Source organism: Dendropsophus ebraccatus, chromosome 12 (genome assembly GCF_027789765.1).
Source record: "Dendropsophus ebraccatus isolate aDenEbr1 chromosome 12, aDenEbr1.pat, whole genome shotgun sequence".
NCBI classification, from domain to species: Eukaryota; Metazoa; Chordata; class Amphibia; order Anura; family Hylidae; genus Dendropsophus; species Dendropsophus ebraccatus.
In genome coordinates, this window is record NC_091465.1 from 69,201,466 (window position 1) to 69,222,189 (window position 20,724).

The following is a 20,724-nucleotide window of genomic DNA, read 5'->3' on the forward strand; positions in this document are numbered from 1 at the left end:
GATTTAACGATAATCTGAACGATAATCGTCCGGTGGAATAGGGCCCATAGCCTGTGTATGGGAGAACGGCAGCGGGGGAACACGTGCTCTCCCATACAGAAGTAGTGTCCAGCTGATTTACTCAGTGTGAACATACCCTTTATCTACACACCACACTCAATGAGTTACCATAGCAACATTAACTGCCTCCTTAGGGTATGTTCACACTGAGAAATACAGGCGGAATTCGACAACGAATCACCCCGCCACACCCCAAACACCCGCTTCCCCCCGCATGGAATCCTGTCTGCCTCAGTATGGTTAATGGGATGCTGCGTGTGCCTTTGCTGTCATGTCAATTCTTTGAGCGGAGAGCAGCTGAGAGCAGCAGGCAGGATTCCGCAATGGGGTTTCCGCTTTGAAATTCTGCCTGTTTTATGCAGTGTGAACATTCCCTAAGGCCCCGTTCCCACTAAGGAAAGGTAGCGGAATTCCGCGACGGAATTGTCCGCCGCGGAATGCCGTTAGCCTCCCGCTCATAATGGGAGTCTATGGGCGGCGCGCTCCTGCTCTGTACGCGCTGAAGAATGAACATGTTCATTCTTCAGCGCGTACAGAGCAGCAGCGCGCGCCTCCCATAGACTCCCATTATGAGCGGGAGGCTAACGGCATTCCGCGGCGGACAATTCCGTCGCGGAATTCCGCTAGCTTTGCTCAGTGGGAATGGAGCCTAAGTGTACTACACTAGCTAGGAGAAAGGTCCAGAAAGAGGGCGTAGCTATAGTAATGAGCTCTTCTTAAGAGGTAATTGTGACAGGAATCCCCTAGTTAGTTAGTAGAAGGGGTAACATCCTCTGAGGGGACTATAGCCTGTGAGGAGATTTACTGGAGTCAGCACCACAACTGATGGAGATAGCGCCACATATGGGAGTTGTTGAACCAAGAAGCTTATTTTATTGAAGAACTTAACAAGAGAGCAAGCCTGATCCACTTACTCATCAAGTTTTTCACACTGAGCAGCAACTTCTCGACATACCCTTAGTCATTTCTGGGATCCGAAAAGTTGTGGCTTACAGCCGACTCCCTGCTGTGTGATTTTCTCTGCACCTCATCACCATCAAGAGCTCCTCCGGTACCACCTCAGGCAGCAGTAATAGAGAACTACAAGTTCCATCATCTCCAAACACCTAGGTGCAGCCCCTCTCTTTAATCTCTGTGGCAGTATTTACCTCAGAAAGAGGGAGAGAGTTATTACAACTCGGCCTGTTACAGGATATTTATTCATTTCTTCATCATAACCTCTAACCTCCCTGAGTTCCCCTTGCTCCAGGCTTCTACATGTTCCCTCATGTAACCATTGCTCCCAGCACCGACTAATAAATGGCCTAGATGGTGGCCAGTTTGGCAAAGCAACCAACTTTCTTTTCTCAGTGATTCGCCATCTTTCAAAGTCTGTCAAGTGGGCAAAATGTCTTCAAATGATAGAGCCACATCTAGTCAACTATACCTTTAGGGGACATTTGCGGTCAAACCATTCAGTCCATCCACTGTGACTTTTTATCCACTGAGCCCTACCACCAGCTCTGCCCCTGGAGCACTAAAGCCAGCCATGCACTTTAGATAGCTGTTAGCCAAACAATCTCCTAAACCCACATACATGTGTGCTGGGCTCTCTGAATGGATATGGGATGAATCCACTGCCATATTCCTATTAAAGTGATTTATCTGTCCAAAACATAAGGCCTAGACAGTTGAAATCCACCTTGCCTGTTCTGTTTCCTTCCACCTTCCACTGGGGAAGAATGGTTGACCGATGCCAACAACATCAGTGAGTAAACATATACAATAAACATTGTGATTCACCCTTTACAAACATGATCAAGGGCTCCATGTATCAACATGACACTTCCTCCTCCTCCTAACAGGTTACAGCAGATCTCTGGGGGGACACATATGTGTTATTCAGGTGTATCGTTCTACAGTAGCATTGTATGTGTGGTGTGACACCATGGGTGTTACTAGTCTGTACACCCCTCACAAAAGCCTGTGCTTCAAGTAAAGTAGTAATGAAGTTATACCTAAGTTTTGCCACTAGATATCGCTAAGTATATGTATCTGTACTTGTATATTCCACAGCTGTAGTAAGCAAGGGGTTACTGTTTATCTGTGATCTGTGCACCAATGAGAGTTCTTTCTTTTCTCCACCTATCTCTATCCTCTTCTTTTTCTGCACTTTCTTCTCCACCTCTCACAGGAGCTGTTACACACCCTGTAGGAAGTTGTCACATGGGGAGAGGAAGTACACACCCACACTTAGTTAAGGGCCCTATTCCACCGGACGATTATCGTTTGCATGATCGTTACCGATTAACGATCTCAATTGACCGCTATTGCGAAGGACCTGAAAACGTTCGCTCATTTCCATGGAACGATAATCGTTACGTATGATCGTAATTGCGATCATTTTTTTTTCGCTATTTATTCGCTAATGTGTTCGTAACTATTGCGAACGACCGAACAATTTCTTAGTCAATGCGAACGATTTGCGAACGTTTTGCGAACGAGCAACGATAAAAATAGGTCCAGGTCTTATAAAGCGATCAACGATTTCTCGTTCGGTCGTTAATCGTTAACTGCATTTCAACCGAACGATTATCGTTTAGATTCGAACGATTTAATGATAATCTGAACGATAATCGTCCGGTGGAATAGGGCCCTAAGTCTTGGTAGAGAAAGGACGCAAGACAACACAGTCCCTGCTGTAGTTCAGGTCCCCTGTCAGGGACAAGAGAACAAGTCCAGTGTAGTCTAGTCTGGAGTGTGGTAGTGAACTGACACACATGGAAGACACAGAGACCTTCTTTTTAAAAGCTACCTGTATTCCAACTATGCAGTGCTAAACCACTCAAGAGAGAACAAGTCAGGGATCATCCCAACCCACACCGTTGAACATCTCTAAAGGTGCAGGACAGTATCCTGAAACAAGAGGAACTGATCCAGATAGAGCAAAGTTGCTACAAACCTATGTACTCTATTTCACAGCGCAGGTGTAAACAGGTAATCTTGGCCGCTCTGCTCAACTCAGGTAACAAGGACTGGGGCTTGTGTCACCTTGTTAGGACGGGTCACCCGACACTGCACGGCAATACGTGGTATCACGACGAGGTCGAAACACGGGCACAAGTATTCTTCTACTCTCAAGTATTCTACTTTTTCTTCTTCTAAAGTTCCAGCAGAGCACAATTCTACACTGGGTTGGGACTCTCACTACAAACTCCTCTCTGCTACTCTGAACCCTTACAACCTACTCTACTCTGCTGTTCTGAATCTTCTCTTCTTCTCAGTACGCAACCAAGTCAGCACTATCAGTCAACTTCTGAAGCTCTCAGCACAGATTTTGTCCAGTCGAGTGAAAAGTCTATTGTCAGCTGGTGTATTAAGTGTTACTTCTGTAAAGAAGAATTTATTTATGGTAACAGGACTCAGTGGTTATTGTTCAAGCACCTACACAGTAGTTACACCGTCCTTGGGTCATCTTTCCTTTCTGTGGGTGGCGGTACCAATAGTCTGGGTGGGTCACAACTCTACTCCAGACCACTGTTATAAGCACCCAAGGGACCCCCTCACAGCCCGGCAGGTCACCGACCACAGGGGAAAGGGTATAGCCAGCCGTCCTAAAACAAAAGCAGGTGTACCTCCATACCTGTGTGCCCAAACGGCACTGGTGTCACGACAACCTACCATCTGGCTGAGCAATACTCCGACCAACCACCACAGTAGTGGCGTCACACAGCACCATCTAGCAAGTGACCGGTCGACCATTGTGCACCACATATGCTCTTCACCCACCAGTGCCTTGTTTCCAGGCGATTAACATCTTACTTTTGTAAAATGTTATTAATCATGTCTGATTAGGAATCTATCTATTCCCTCAAGGACCGGCCATGTATACCACAGATCAGTTGAGCAGAGTGGTCAGAGTTTTCTGGTTACATCTGTGTTGCGAGAAAGAGTGCGGAGGTAGAAAGTGCAATACTAGTTCTGAATTCACTGTCCTGAGGTAGCTGAAATACCTCCTTTAGTTTGCTCAGGTTTTCCCCTTTACAAGTACAGGTCCTCACTAAAAAAATTTCATAAAACTTGTTTTAACTTTTCATAAAAGTATGCTTCGGTTAGAGATGATCGAACATCGGGATTTTGCAGGTACGAGCGAACTTGAACTTTCTCGAACCTGCAGCCTTTGATTCCCGATGCCTTCCCATTCCGTGGTGAAGGAGGAGACAGCCCAGGTACCGCGTGGAATTCAGGGATACAGCCTAGGTAATAGGCTGTGTCCTGGAATTCCACGCGGTACCTGGGCTGTCTCCTGCTTCCTCACGGAGCAGGAAGGCATCGGGAATCAAAGGCTGCAGGTTCGAGAAGGTTCAAGTTCGCTCGTACCTGCAAAATCCCGATGTTCGATCATCTCTAACCTCAAGCATACTGCTCTCATACAGAATAATAAATACTATATCAGTGATGTGACTACATGCAAAATCTAATAAATCTAATTTCTGTTGTTCTCTATTTACAGAGCTGGATCCCAAAATTATTTAAAAAGAAAACTTGCACCACGTATGTCGATGACACCAGACCTGGCCAGTGCGTTTCTTTTCTCTTATTAGTATATAATGACTTAATGCTCTAATGGTTTTATATAGTCTTATGGTCCTTTTACACGGAACGATTATCGTTCAAATTTGCACGATAACGTTCAAATTCGAACGATAATCGTACGTGTAAACGCTGCAAACGATCAAACTACGAGCGAGAAATCGTTCATTTTGATCTTTCAACATGTTCTCAAATTATCGTTGGTCGTTCGCAAAAAATTCGCAGATCGTTCCGTGTAAACATTCTTTCAACGATTTTACCTATGTGTGAGATAGGCTTAAGCGATCGCAAAACGATCGCATTACGATTTTTCCGTATGATGTATCATTCCGTCTAAACGCTGATCGTTATAAAAAACACAATGTTCATTCAAAATCGTTAATCATGCGATCGGGCGGATTATCGCTCTGTGTAAGTACCATTACACAGATCAAATAAATTAAGATTCATTGCCTCTGTGCAAGCGTCAGCACTGGCCAAACCAAGGTAGATTTTGGGCCTCATAACATTAAAGGGGTCAAAGGGTGTCAGAAGGTGCTAGAGATTTATCATTTACTTTTTACTTATTAAGAAAATCTCAAGTTTTTCGGTACTTATCAGCTGCTGTATGTCCTGCAGGAAGTGGTGTATTCTTTCCAGTCTGACACAGTGCTCTCTGTCCAAGACAGGAACTATCAATATGCAAAATGATCTGCAAAGCCTCCGTTACAAGCCTCAAAACACGGGACTAGCCAGAAATCATTCCATGGAAGGACCCAGCAAAGGGATGGTTCCTGTATGGAGACCAAAACCACCATGACAGGAACTGTCCAGAGCAGTATTAAATCCGCATAGAAAACCTCTACTGCTCTGCAGACTAGAAATAATACACCACTTCCTGTAGGACATACAGCAGCTGATAAGTACTGGAAGAAATTAGATTTTTTTTTTATAGAAGTAAATTACACATCTCTGGCACTTTCTGGCACCAGGCCTTGTTACAGATTTCATATTTGGGCCGAGGTGTTTCAAGTTCACCGACTTTTAGTACCAGTTCACCGTCATTTAGTACCAGTATAACAGTGTTCAGACTGCTATGTCTTCAGTCATCTCATAGTCTCTGCAATATTTTGTGCCTCTGGTTATAATTACACTAATGTGAGTGTTCTCTGATTTCCTGTAACTACTATATATTCTATATATATATATATATATATATTTTTTTTTTTTTTTTTTTTTTTTTTGCAGAAATGAATAGTACAGGCGATTTTAAGAAACTTTGTAATTGGGTTTATTAGGAAAATATGCCATTATCTGCATTAAAAAAGACTTTTCCCAGGTTCCCCCCACCATTCCTTTCTGTCATCCACTGCTCAGAATCAGGAAATCTCGACTGTTTTTATATCAGTCAGATCCTGCCTGAGCTATGGAGAAGGGAGGGGGGAGGAGAGAGGAGTGAGATTAGTCAGCAGCAGAGAGCAGAGAACAAAGGAATACACAGTGGGGGAGCTATTCAGAGTGCTATTCACAGGTCAGTGGTGACATCAGAGGAGACAGCCTGGTAATGTAGCTGTAAATTAACTCTTTGTTGTCCTGTTTTGGTGCCTCATCTTTCCCCTCTCCATAGGAAAACCATGAGGACAGGAGGAGAGCTTCAAACTGCTTTTTCATGACAAAAAATCATTTTTGGCTAATAAACCCAATTACAAAGTTTCTTAAAATCTCCTGTACTATTGATTTCTGCAAAAAAAAAGTTAACGACAGTGACACTTTAATACAGACAGGGCCAGTACTGTCAGTGTGGACAGCTGAAGCAAAATCATGTGTCTGTGGCCTTGGAGGACAACTTTGGAGCAGCCATAGTGAGCACGTGGAACTCGGCAGAGCACACCACCGAAGAGCCCAGATGCCTATGGGGATATTGAGTTTGTTGGAGCTGGAAAGAAGCATAGCAAGGTGAGATATCACGTGTTTCATTTAGCAATAGGTTCATAGTAGTCTATCGTTTTTTTCAATGTGTTCTATTTGGTAGTGCAAATAAATACCATACTTGAACTGGGTTGAGCTGCAACATAGATAGAATTGCAGGGAAGGTCGGCTGAAGGGGTCATTTGTTGGTTACTGTCTGTGTCACATTTCTTGGTGCTTGGTCCAGTAAAAAAATGCTTTTTGTCATTGGTGGATTGTGCCACAAGGGTGAAACTTCACATCAGCTGTGCCACTTCACCCCACCCACATCGGCGCCGTAGGCACCGCCCCTCTGTGACATCATCGCGTCTAGGATCCCTCCTCAAGCTCATTGGAATGGGCCCCCCTAGTGGTCTAGGCCCTACGGGGAAAAGTGGCACAGCAGCCATGAAGCCCCACCCAGTTGGCATAATCCAAGAATGATACAAAGCATTTTTCATTGGACCAAGCTCCAAGAAATCTATTATAAAGTAACGTATAAAAACTGCAGAATGTATAGAGAAGTCCTGGGGTATTAATGACAACGATCATCGTCTGATTGTGTCTTTTGATTCTGAGCTACAACAATGTAATAACCATACATGTGATAGTGATGCGCAGCTGACCGCTCATGAATGTGTAAAGAAAATAATAAAGTTTATACATACTTCTCCACACTCCCCGGTGTCTTCCTGGCTTCTGGACGCTGCCTGCAGCCACCGGTGGAACTTCATTGGCTGAGCGGACTGTCACTTCAGAGAGCATCTCTGCAGTTCTCACAGGGATCGGCCAGAAGCCAGGAAGATACCAGGGAGTGGGCAGAAGCACCGGGAGCACGGAGAGGTATTTATATACTTTATTGTATCTTGTCGACTCGTGAACAGCCTGAGACGTCATTGTCAAGCTGTAATTGATGCTCAAGGGAACATTTTTTGTTAGGGTACACCCACCACTGGTGTTGGCGTTTATGTTAATAAATAGTTTGGGATGAGGAAATCACCATTGCTGCTTCTTCAAATACTTTTGTTAATACATTCAATAAGCAAACTTGATGGGCTCTACAAGTTTAACTATGTAAGTTGTGATGGGACCCCCCCCCCCCCCCCCTTTATACTGGGCAATCTCTAGCATGCAACCATCTAGCTAAGCCAACCACCAGGGGGCGAGATATCTGCATAACCTCCTCAGACCATAAACCAGACCTTCAGATCTTGGCTATACAGTCTAAGATGCCTGTACCTTATTTTAACAGTTTATTCGCCTATCGAATGAGACCGACCCTGCTATTGTGTACAACCTTATAACCCTTTACTGGAAGATCCCACCACCAAATTTGGTGGTGTCTGTTGTGGGAGGAGTTGGAGACTCTAAAATGAAAACATGGCTGAAAGACATCCTGAGGAAGGGACTGGTCAAGGCAGCGCAAACCACAGGTCAGAGGTCAACGGGTAATAAATAAATTTTTTTTAAAATTATGTTATGTCACTCAATCGACCATGTGAGGCTGACCAGCAGCATTTCTGTAGTGACCCGGTGTGGGCCTCTAAGTCTTTATTGCACCTGAGTGGAGTAACTCCCTTAAGTTCACACCGGTGGGAGGGGGTATCCACTGCAGTTTGCATTTTTCCCACTAGGTTTTACTACTGTGTTTTTTGTAATTTATTTCTATGCACAGCTGGGGTCTTCCAAGGGTTGACTGTTGTGTGTCGTGTGTTGTCTTCTACCCACTCACAGGTGTGGGTGCTTTTCCTTTTTTCTTCTAGCCTATCTTTTTCTCTCACTCTCTGCGCGCACATGGCCCACCAGTCATGGACAGGATTAGGCGAACCCCTGTGGAGGGGACTTGGTTCTTGGTGGGAGGAGTAGTTCAGTTGTAGTTTGGATTCAGTCTGGGAGGGAGCACGACAGAAAGGTCTCTGCTTAAGCCAAGCCAGGGCTTGGCTCGTGCCAGGTCCTCTGACAGGGAAGCAGTTGGGCAAAGCTACAGTTTCTTTTGTATGAGTGGCAGAAACTTTATGCAGTGCTAGAACTCTACAAGGGGGGGGGGGGGGGGAGCGGCACAGGGAACACCTTGTCCATGCCAGGAACCTCTCTAAAATTGCAGGGCAGTTACATCAGCAGTCATAGGAACTGACCCTAGTGGAACAAGGGTATGGAAAGTCTATGTATTCCATTGTGCAGTGCAGGAGAACTGGGAAGTCTCGGGAGTCTCCTTAGCCAAGATAACAGGGCCTGGGGCTTGTATTACCCACCTAGGATGGATAGCCCACAAGTAGGGGACAGAAGGCGGTCAGAATATAGGTAATCTGTGAATACGCGTATTCTCTTTCTTATCTCTTCTACACACCTCTCCAGCAAAGTACACTTCTACATTGGACAAGGATCCTCTAACAAACCCTCTCCTCTACTCTCTCTACTGCAAAGCACCTTATCTCTACCTCAACCGCAAGCACCTAAATAACTTGCAAGATTGTACTTTTCTGTATTGCACTGGACTGTATTAAACATTCTTTGTATTGCACTATGGTCTACTAAGTAAACTGCTCTGTTTTCCTAAAACATTGGACTCTGGCCTATTCCTTGTGCACCCACACCAACACACATCTGTACACTTGGGTTAAATCTTTTGGGGTGTTGGTGAGGTGTCAATTGTGGGTCCTATACCAATCTAGGTTACCGTGACAAGTGCCCAAGTGACCCTAGTCCCATCCTATTACCATACCATCGCACTAGTTGACACCCGCTCACCGCATTCCCTTTCCATCCTATTTCTCTTCTATGATTCATAATATAAGGCCATATTAGATGGCCCAGCTCGATGATTGTGCAGTAAGGGCTACAAGGGCATCCTTGGCGATGTACATACAGAGATTTAGGTGTACTGAATATCGGTGTATAGAAAATAATAAAGGTTAATCACTTTTGTTTCACTGGAAGTTAGCCTCAACTTAAGCAATGCTTATTTCTGGCTTATCCTTTAAAAAAAAATCTTCTTGACCTTACCCATAGTACTACATATCAATCAATGCAAAAAAAAAAAAAAAAGCAAGAAAATATAATAATGTCATGGTATATTGATAGGTGCCTGGATAATGACTGGTGGAATGCAAGTGGGCATTGGAAAATATGTCGGAGAAGCCATCAGAGACCATGCCACTGCAAACTCCAATTCTAGGACCAAAGTGGTGGCAATGGGCATTGCACCCTGGGGAATTGTACACAACCGCCACAGTCTAGTGAACCCTAAGGTGAGATTTCTTGGTCGAGAGCCAAGATCTAGAGTGATTCATTACAAGGTATAGAAACTGTTGAGGCAATAACATCACACCTATCTGATGAGACTCCTAATGTCTGGCAGATGTATCAGTCACTAACTCATTGACCTTATTTTAAACAGGGATCTTCTCCTGCAAAATACTCTATGGAAACTGTGGATGGACCAACATATTCTTTGGACAACAATTATTCAGTCTTCCTTTTAGCAGATGATGGAACCCATGAACGTACAGGAGGAGAAACCAGTTTTAGATTCAAATTTGAGGAGTACATGTCTCGGCAGAAAACCGGAGTGAGAGGTGAGAAGACACATGTTTCATAGAACTTAATGGCAGGAGAATTATTTTAACCTAACTTCTGCATTACTAACATAAAAGCCATATCCCCTAAAATCCCCCCCCCCCCTCTTAAAGGGGCTATCCAGCGTCAATAAGACATGGCCACTTTACTCCAGGGACAGCCCCAATCCAGTTTGGGTGTAGGTTTTGCAATTAAGTTGCATTAAATTGAATGGAGCTTAAAGGGGTTATCCAGCGCTACAAAAACATGGCCACTTTCTTCCAGAGACAGCCCCATTCTTGTCTCCAGCTTGGGCGGGGTTTTGCTGCTCAGTTTCATTGAAGTGAATGGAGCTTAATTGCAAACCGCACCTGAACTGGAGACAAGAGTCGTGTCCTCTTTAAAAGAAAGTGGCCATGTTTTTGTAGCACTGGATAATTCCTTTAATTGCAAACCGCACCTGAACTGGAGACAAGAGTTATGGATAACCCCTTCAAGTACTTGACAGAGGGGGACAGACATAAATCCTAATAATATTTAAATCTTAACTCTACAATTCTTATCATTGTTCAGTTAATAACACTCATTGGCAATTAATCTATTTTCTGCTGTTTAATTATTTAATATGTATAGGCAAAGTTGTTTTTAACCTTTTTTTGTGGTCTTTCATGCTTTTTACTGCTTCTATCTGTCTGTTCTGTCATCTTTATGACCCCATTCTTGTTTAGTGTATATCAGTTATGGACTTCCTGTTCCTGCTGTACACTCTAGCTGGGAATTCAGCAGACTCTAGTTTATCTCCCTCAAGCTTTGGAGGAGGCTCCTGTGGGTGTAGTAGGCCTGGTTATAGTCCAAAAGGTTTAGTACATGGGTCTTAAACTCGCGGCCCGCGGGCCAACTGCGGCCCTCAGAACACTAGCTTGCGGCCCCCACCTCAATGGTAAGTTTACTGTAAGTGCGGCCCGGGGCGCTCCGGCAGAGAGCTGCACTGCACTGCACATGTAACTACAAATAGAAGACAGCACATCTATCTTCTATTTGTAGTTACATGTGCAGTGCAGCTCTCTGCTGGAGCGCCCCGGCCCCCCTCCTCCTGCAGCGCTCAGCTCCACTCCTGCACGGCGCCGGAGCATGACGTCACCCGGACCGCACGTCCAGCCAATCAGTAAGGGGACGTGCGGACTGGGTGAAGTCATGCCCCGCCGGCCCTCAGGTAAGAGTACTCTCGGCGGGGGTGATAGTGGTGTATGGGGGAGGGCTGGGAGTGATAGTGGTGTGTGAGGGAGAGTTGGGGGTGATAGTGGTGTGTGGGGGAGAGCTGGGGGTGATAGTGGTGTGTGGGGGAGAGCTGGGGGTGATAGTGGTGTGTGGGGGAGGGCTGGGTATCATAGTTCTGTGTGTGGGGGGGCGGGGGGCTGGGGGTGATAGTTCTCTGTGGGGGGGCTGGGGGTGATAGTTCTCTGTGAGGGGGGGGGCTGGGAGTGATAGTTCTGTGGGGGTGGAGGGCTGGGAGTGATAGTTCTGTGGGGGTGGAGGGCTGGGAGTGATAGTTCTGTGGGGGGGCTGGGAGTGATAGTTCTGTGTGTGGAGGAGGGCTGGGAGTGATAGTTCTGTGTGTGAGTGGGAGGACTGGAAGTGATAGTTCTGTGTGTGAGTGGAAGGACTGGGAGTGATAGTTCTGTGTGTGAGTGGAAGGACTGGGAGTGATAGTTCTGTGTGTGGAAGAGGGCTGGGAGTGATAGTTCTGTGTGTGGAAGAGGGCTGGGAGTGATAGTTCTGTGTGTGGGGGGAGGGCTGGGAGTGATAGTTCTGTGTGTGGGGGGAGGGCTGGGAGTGATAGTTCTGTGTGTGGCGGGAGGGCTGGGAGTGATAGTTCTGTGTGTGGAGGAGGGCTGGGAGTGATAGTTCTGTGTGTGGGGGAGGGCTGGGAGTGATAGTTCTGTGTGTGGAGGAGGGCTGGGAGTGATAGTTCTGTGTGTGGGGGGAGGGCTGGGAGTGATAGTTCTGTGTGTGGAGGAGGGCTGGGAGTGATAGTTCTGTGTGTGGAGGAGGGCTGGAAGTGATAGCTCTGTGTGTGGGCGGGGGAGGGCTGGGAGTGATAGTTCTGTGTGTGGGCGGGGGAGGGCTGGGAGTGATAGTTCTGTGTGTGGGCGGGGGAGGGCTGGGAGTGATAGTTCTGTGTGTGGAGGAGGGCTGGGAGTGATAGTTCTGTGGGGGGGCTGGGAGTGATAGTTCTGTGTGTGGAGGAGGGCTGGAAGTGATAGTTCTGTGGGGGGAGGGCTGGGAGTGGTAGTTCTGTGGGTGTGGGAGGACTGGGAGTGATAGTTCTGTGTGTGTGGGAGGACTGGGAGTGATAGTTCTGTGTGTGGAAGAGGGCTGGGAGTGATAGTTCTGTGTGTGGGTGGGAGGGCTGGGAGTGATAGTTCTGTGGGGGGGGAGGGCTGGGAGTGATAGTTCTGTGGGGGGAGGGCTGGGAGTGATAGTTCTGTGTGTGGGTGGGAGGGCTGGGAGTGATAGTTCTGTGTGTGGGGGAGGGCTGGGAGTGATAGTTCTGTGGGGGGGGAGGGCTGGGAGTGATAGTTCTGTGTGTGCGGGAGGGCTGGGAGTGATAGTTCTGTGCGTGGGGGAGGGCTGGGAGTGGTAGTTCTGTTGGTGGGGGAGGGCTGGGAGTGATAGTTCTGTGTGTGGAGGAGGGCTGGGAGTGATAGTTCTGTGTGTGGGGGGAGGGCTGGGAGTGATAGTTCTGTGTGTGGAAGAGGGCTGGGAGTGATAGTTTTGTGTGTGGGTGGGAGGGCTGGGAGTGATAGTTCTGTGTGTGGGGGAGGGCTGGGAGTGATAGTTCTGTGGGGGGGATGGCTGGGAGTGATAGTTCTGTGGGGGGGGGGAGGGCTGGGAGTGATAGTTCTGTGTGTGCGGGAGGGCTGGGAGTGGTAGTTCTGTTGGTGGGGGAGGGCTGGGAGTGATAGTTCTGTGTGTGGGGGGAGGGCTGGGAGTGATAGTTCTGTGTGTGGAAGAGGGCTGGGAGTGATAGTTTTGTGTGTGGGTGGGAGGGCTGGGAGTGATAGTTCTGTGTGTGGGGGAGGGCTGGGAGTGATAGTTCTGTGGGGGGGAGGGCTGGGAGTGATAGTTCTGTGTGGGGGGGGAAGGGCTGGGAGTGATAGTTCTGTGTGTGCGGGAGGGCTGGGAGTGATAGTTCTGTGCGTGGGGGAGGGCTGGGAGTGGTAGTTCTGTTGGTGGGGGAGGGCTGGGAGTGATAGTTCTGTGTGTAGGGGAGGGCTAGGGGTTTTAACAGATGAAAAAATAAAAACATTTGATGACATTGGAATGTTTTTGTAAGAGCTTTTCTTGTGGAAAACCTGATGCGGCCCAGCCTCACCCAGACCCAAACCTCCAGCGGCCCCCGGGTAAATTGAGTTTGAGACCCCTGGTTTAGTAGGTAGACAGTTTGCTTTACAGGCAGAAGCAAAGCACAAAAGACCACAGAAAGGTAGTAAAATAACTTTATATTTATATAGCCAATATATTCCTTTTGCATGTTTAAAATAGTTTTCATTCGTATTTGAAATCTCCTTTTTGTGTTTCATGATGGAATGATGATATTTTGTAGAGCTTAATTTTGCCTGTTGAGACCTTCAAGAAATATTCTCTTCCCAGTAGCAGCTTGATATAATCTTCCCCAGTTGGTTGGACTAGTCTTGTTATCTTGCTATTTTATGTAAACTATAGAACACCAGATGTTTTGAGTTCTTTGTTTACTTGTTCTTTATGTGACATAGTGTGCTTTTAATGTCACAAGCAATGTTTTCTTCACAAGTTATTTAAAGTGTCACTGTCTTTATAACTTTCAAATTATAAATCAACAGTAAATGTGATATAAAGCAAGTTTGCAATTTACAATGATTATATTTTTTTTCAGTTTTCATGGAAAACACAGCACTTCCTGTTTTCTGACTTTTTTTTTCTCTAAGAGTCAGAAAACCGGAAGTCCTGTGTATCCCAGGCCATCTGAGCGCTCACAGAGAAGGCAGTCATGTGACTGATGGACACATTGAGCTGTGACTCTCTGTACTGGCCGGAATTCCTTTGTTTAGTCTGTTTTTTTCCAACCAGCACAAGTCAGAAAATCTGCCTTCAAGAGACTGGACCTGGATTTCTGGTAAGTACAGCTTTGTTTTACAGCATGATAACAACAAAAAAACAATAATGAATATAAATTGCAAACTTGCTTTATTTCACATCTACTGTTGATTTAGTTTTTGAAAGTTATAGTGACACTTTAACAATGTCTTTCTTTTGTACCTATTCTTTCTATAGTCTAAAAAAAACTAATCAAAAACCATTGAAAAAGAAAGTAGGTTTCATCATCCGAAAACTCCTTTAATTTTTACTTTATTCCTAATCTGCATGTATTTTAATGATTTAAGATTGTGTTGTGTTATATTATTATATAGGAAAGGGAAGCATTGAAATCCCTGTCCTGCGCATGCTTATTGCTGGAGAGTCCAAAATGTTGCAGGTAAAAATCTATTAATTTAAATAAAATCATTCAAAAGCAGAGATGTTGTTTCAGTAATGTTTCCATCTACAAATATTAAAAGCAAGGATAAAAAAACCTTGTAGTGTCCTTGTAGTTTGCATAGAGAAATGTATCCTGGATATTGTAGAAATCAAATGACACAAAGTGGTGTGTGCCTTTTGTCATTTCTGCCTAGAGACTAGGTAATTGTATTTAACTTTTGTACAGATAACTATATTCTAAAGCTAAAGCATGATAGGAATAAAAATGAAAGCAACAGTTGGAGAGCCGAAGGTTCCCTATTCCTGGTATACTGTATATGATTGAGATATAGTTGTCTGTACAAAAGTTTAAATATAATTACTACCCTACTACATTGTGGGATACTACATACTAGGGAGAGTGGCTAACTGCCAGGGGGATTATATACATGGGATGCCGACGAGGCAGGGGGAGGACAAACTACCAGGGGAATTACATACTGGGGAGGGAAGGCTAACAACCAGAGAAGATTACCTACAGGGGGATGCCTACATAGGAAAAGCTACATGGGCCTGACCATCTACCAGGAAGCTACCGGGGGTGGAGGTTGCAGATGGACAGAGTAACCTAATAAGGGGCAAAGAGGAGCTCTATCTTCTATATGGCGGCACAGAGAAAGTTTATCTACTGTATAAGATGGGGGCCTTTCTACTATGTGAGAGCATAAAGCAGCCTAAGTACTATATGAGGGCCCAAATTGGGACTAAATACTACATAGGGGCACAAAGTGGGCACTGTTACAGTCTGGGGCAATAAAGACAAGGGAGTTTGTATATAGGTGAGGATGGTGCTGTAACAAAGAGCTTAAAATGTGGCCGGGAGAAGTCTTCATGATTGCTGGGCCAGATGTAGAAAGGAAAAAGTAAGTGACTCCAATAAGATGCCCCCTGTGAGTCACTTATAGAAGACTATGAACTCAACCCACAGGCACACGGCGAGGGTTACAAAACCCCTTTATAACAAAAGACCCCCCTTAAAACATAACTTTTATTGTGTGAATTATTAAAATAAATAAATGATTGTGATTGTTTAGGAACACATCACGTCCAAGTAGATAGAAATACCTAATATGACTGAGAGATGGCTAACTGCCTGTATAACTCTCTTAATATATGAACTAACCCTGCAGATCTGTGCTAGTGCTACATGCAATGGACGATTGCTAATTAAATTGAATTCAGGCCTCCTCTACATGTTTCGTTGCCAAAGCAACATCATCAGGAGGGCAGGTATCCTAATAGAAGACGGCCCCTATGAGTCATTAAATAAAACAAAGGACTGCACAGACATCAGTACCAATGTTCATGCTGCACTTTTTGGTAGATTATAGAGTCATGTAATAGGCTTGGTAACCGATAAAGCTCGCTTGCAGCTTGGGTTGGGTCCTCTAATACAGCCCTAACTGCACTGTAATCACTTATCTTAATGATCTTGCGGATACTTGAGTCTATAATATGTTAGGGGCCTGATAGAGGCATCTGTAATATGTTTCCTCTGTGCTGTCCTAAGTGTAGGGTCCTTACAGCTAGAACAATATAGGGAAAATTCTGGAAAAAAAACCCAACAATGACACAATTTACACATCCCCAAACCCACCTACAGTAGACAACACTCTAACAAGTGTCCCTTTTGAAATGTTGGCAAATTATATATTTATTTATTTTTATTTTTTTTTAAACAATTTTTAGTTTAGATACTTTTTTTTTATTATAGGCCAACCCCTTTAAGGTCATTTTTTTTATTTCCTAGAGAGTTTACAAAGCCACAATGAGCTCCATCCCATGTCTTCTGGTGGCTGGTTCTGATGGAGTTGCTGACTGTCTAGCTGAAATCTTACAAGAGTCACTTACCATGGAGTCTACTTATAATCTAATAGATGAGAAATTAAAACAACACTTCCCGGAGGAAAACTTGACAAGTATGATAGAAAAGGTTGGTAGCAATTTAGCATCTTTTTATCCATTTCCTGACTGTATTTCTTATTTATAACAACACCTAGTGTGTGTGCTCCATAAAGCACAAGTTGAAACCCATAAGGCCTGCATTAAAGGGCCAGTACTAGAGATGAGCAAACCTGGAGCATGCTCGAGTCGATCCGAACCCGAACTTTCGACATTTGATTAGCGGTGGCTGCTGAATTTGGATAAAGCCCTAAGGCTATGTGGAGAACATGGATATAGTCATTGGCTGTATCCATGTTTTCCAGACAACCTTAGAGCTTTATCCAAGTTCAGCAGCCCCCGCTAATCAAATGCCGATCGTTCGGGTTTGGATCGACTCGAACCCGAACCCGGTTCGCTCATCTCTAGCCAGTACATATATTCAGACAACAACATGATGAATTTAATTTATTATTTTATATTCAGATTGAGAAAATTGTAGAAAATCGAGATCTGTTCACAGTATACTCCAATTCTGATGACACAGAGGATTTTGACACTGTAATCTTGAAAGCTCTAGTAAAAGGTAATTGTGATTTTACTGTAATGTCTACTGTCATATATACTGTATATTCCACTCATCTAGTAGTGCTGTTGATCTTCTTTGGCTTTCATTATAGCATAGATTTCTCTATGGGGATCCTGACATAGTCTGAACAGTTAGTTTTCATTGAAACAGAGATGTTTTATAGGATTAAAGGGGTTTTCTAGTTTATTTTTATAAGTATTTCATAAACTTGCCCTGTCTAGCCCTTCTTAACTCTCTTAATTTTGTCTTCTCTGCTGGTGTACCAGAGAACTGGGAAAAGAGTGGCATCTTGTGGTCGGAGGTATAATACTGCCTTGGGCCAGAAGAGTGATTGACAAGGCGGGGAGCAAATGACTCATTGTTCATTGTGCCACATTTAACTGTAGGCACTCCTGAGTAGGAGCGTATACAGTCTAAGGGTCAGCCCTAGCACCTGCGTGGGTGCTGACACCGGCCCATAATGGCTAGCAGTGCATGCAGAATTGTGGACAGTTTCAGGATGGCATATACTATGGGGAATCAGTGCCGTAATTCCGGACGAAAATAGAGCAGGATCTATAATTGTCTGACATATTTTTCGGTATGGACACCCTTCAGGAATTTTGCCCATGCCTAATTGAACCCTACGGGTCCAGAAATCTACCTGGACTCTCTGATAAGAAATCTGGATAGAGTTTTCTGACATAAAAGATAAAACTATAATTTCTTTGAAATACTGCAGCATTCCAGGGTATATCATAGCACATTTCACGGGAGGAGTTTGTCTCTGTTTCATGCTGCCCATGGTGGCATAAAATGTCGGACAGGTTCCCTTTACTGGGTGTTTTTCCTAAATTACACCATTTTCGTCACATGACAGGATTGAAGTTTGCAAATCTTGGCCCTGGCTATTCTAACTCCCATGAGTAGGCCTTGCTCAATGTCACTCAGATAATTTGACTTAAAACCACACCAGTCCAGTAAAAACACTGCCGTATTTGAGACTCAAAGGGTCGGTATCCCTAATAAAGTGTCTGTATTGTTTTATTTCCTGTTATAACACAGCTTGTAAGAAGCAGTCCAATGATGCCACAGAATACTTGGATGAGCTGAAGCTAGCGGTAGCCTGGAACAGGGAGGATATCGCCAAGACAGAATTGTTTCATGGAGAAATACACTGGAAGGTAAGATGACAACACTAATATAAACCATGTGTGCTTCAGCATCTGTATATTGTGCTTTATATTACAATAAAAAAAAACAAAAAAACGTAGTAGACATGGTAGAAGTATATTATATGGGCGCTAAAGATGCCTTACCTTCATCCTCAGCGCTATTTTTTTCCATGGACTTTTTAGTTTATAGAAGGCCCAGATCTTTGCACTTTTCTTAAACCTGGTATAATGGAATCTGCATTATGGACATTATGGAGGATATTTTCATTCACTAGAGGCATCAATTGTGAAGAATGAAAACAATTTATCAAGACTCGCCACTGTAAACAAGAATAGCCAATGATCCTATGTGTGTGGGCCTGCTGACTGACTCCCAGTAGGAGATGTTGGGTTAGCAGGAATCAGGCATGTTGGATTCCCAGATGTCTGATCCTTTGTTCTTGCAGAACATGCACGCTCAGCAGAAATTGGTGCCCTCCAGCTTTATTACCCTTTCCCGTAGAGAAAGCTTCAAAGGGAGCTCACCTTGTTATCATTGTTGGGTTGATTGATGTTGGACTATGGAGAAGGGAGGGGGTCATTATTTTTGGTCTTCACTCAGCTACACACTGTTGGTGTGACTCCCACGATTGGTGTCAATGAGATGTAGTGAAATATGGAGCTCTCCTCAGGTAGTTGACTAGTGAAGGCACCAAGAGCTTGAAGCTTGTCTATGTGAATAGTCCATCAGTAGAGATGAGTGAACCTCGAGCATGCTTGAGTCGATCCGAACCCGAACTTTCGGCATTTGATTAGCGGTGGCTGCTGAAGTTGGATAAAGCCCTAAGGCTATCTGGAAATCATGGATATAGTCATTGGCTGTATCCATGTTTTCCAGACAACCTTAGAGCTTTATCCAAGTTCAACAGCCCCAGCTAATCAAATACCGAACCTTTGGGTTGGGATCTACTCGAACTCGGTTCGCTCATCTCCATCCATCACTTTTATCCATGCAAATAAAAAGATAACTATATTACAGACTTTTTTCTCTTTATAGGCTTGTGATCTTGAAGACACAATGACGGACACATTAGTAAATAATAAACCCAGCTTTGTAAAACTCTTCGTGGACAATGGGATGAATATTGTGGATTACTTGACTTATGGACGGCTGGAGGAGCTTTATAGCTCTGTACTGGACAATACAGTCCTCCACCAGTTACTCCATCAGCATAAACGAGAAGAACGCAGAGAGTCTATCGATGGCGAGCACCACCAGTTCTTCTTCTTAGATGACACCACAGGCAAAAGAAGCGATAACTTCAAACTCTATGAAGTGGCCAAAGTTTTGCGAGTGCTCATGGGTGATGTCTGTGCCCCATTCTATACACATTTACATGAAAAAACTAAGCGCTCTGCCAGCAAGAAGAACTCCAGTGTATGTAATAATGCCACCTATATGTCACTGAGTTGTTTCAGGTGATGGGAACATGTTGTCTTGAATATTTAGGTACCGAGGTTCGTTGGCAAGGTGTTGTTGAGAAGGTGGCCAAATGGTATGTCTACTTGATCATAGTAGCTGAAATAAAGGGGAGACAAAAGTTTGAAACTATTGGTTTCAATGCAGCCGTGGCAAAAATGAGCAGTCAATATGTAATAATTCATAGGCCAATCCAAGCAGAAGAAATCTGAGTGAGTAATAGGTCCATTGTGGATTCAACTACTAACTGGACAGGAACAGCGCCTCGGCAATCTGTGCGCATTAGGGGGCTATTAGCAGGTTAGATTAGTCTAACCTGCTGATAGTTTCCCTTTAACAATTGTACAGCCGACAGTAATTAAAGGTGTGTAAGCACTTTTAGGGCATGAACTAGACTTAATGGGGTGTGAATATATTGTAAGGCTATAAGGCTATAATGTTCACACTACGTAAAAGTACGGCCGGTGAAATGCCTATTGTTCTATGGGATCCCGGCCCGAGTGTATACACATCGTATGCGCTCCGGCCGGGATCCTGCACAGGGCCGCAAATAACTGACATATCAGTTTTCTGCGGCTGCAATTCAATGAATTGCGGCCGTAGGAAACCCTTTCAGTTCCGGCCACTCGCTTCACTGTGTGCTATGGGAGGTTCTGATAAGCGGAATTTTCGGACTTTCAGTCCGAAAGCCGCTCACTCCAGAGCGATGCCTGCGATCCTGGGATGCCTGCGATCCTGGGATGCCTGCGATCCCGGGAGCGTAGTTGCGCTGCCAGGAATCTGCGGGCAGGATCTTCCAGGGAATTCAAGATACATTCCCTGGAAATCCAGGGAATGTGTCTTGAATTCCCTGGAAGATCCTGCCCGCAGATTCCCGGGAGCGCAACTACGCTCCCGGGATCACAGGCATCCTAGGCATTGTAATTGAGCAACGGTTCGCTCATCTCTAGTTCTGATGCGGGCGCGAGCTG

At 44.7% G+C, this 20,724-nt stretch overlaps 1 pseudogene; it reads left to right on the plus strand.

Moving 5' to 3' along the window:
* Positions 1 to 20,724, plus strand: part of LOC138769010 (transient receptor potential cation channel subfamily M member 4-like) — a 46,575-nt pseudogene that overhangs the window by 11,052 nt on the left and 14,799 nt on the right.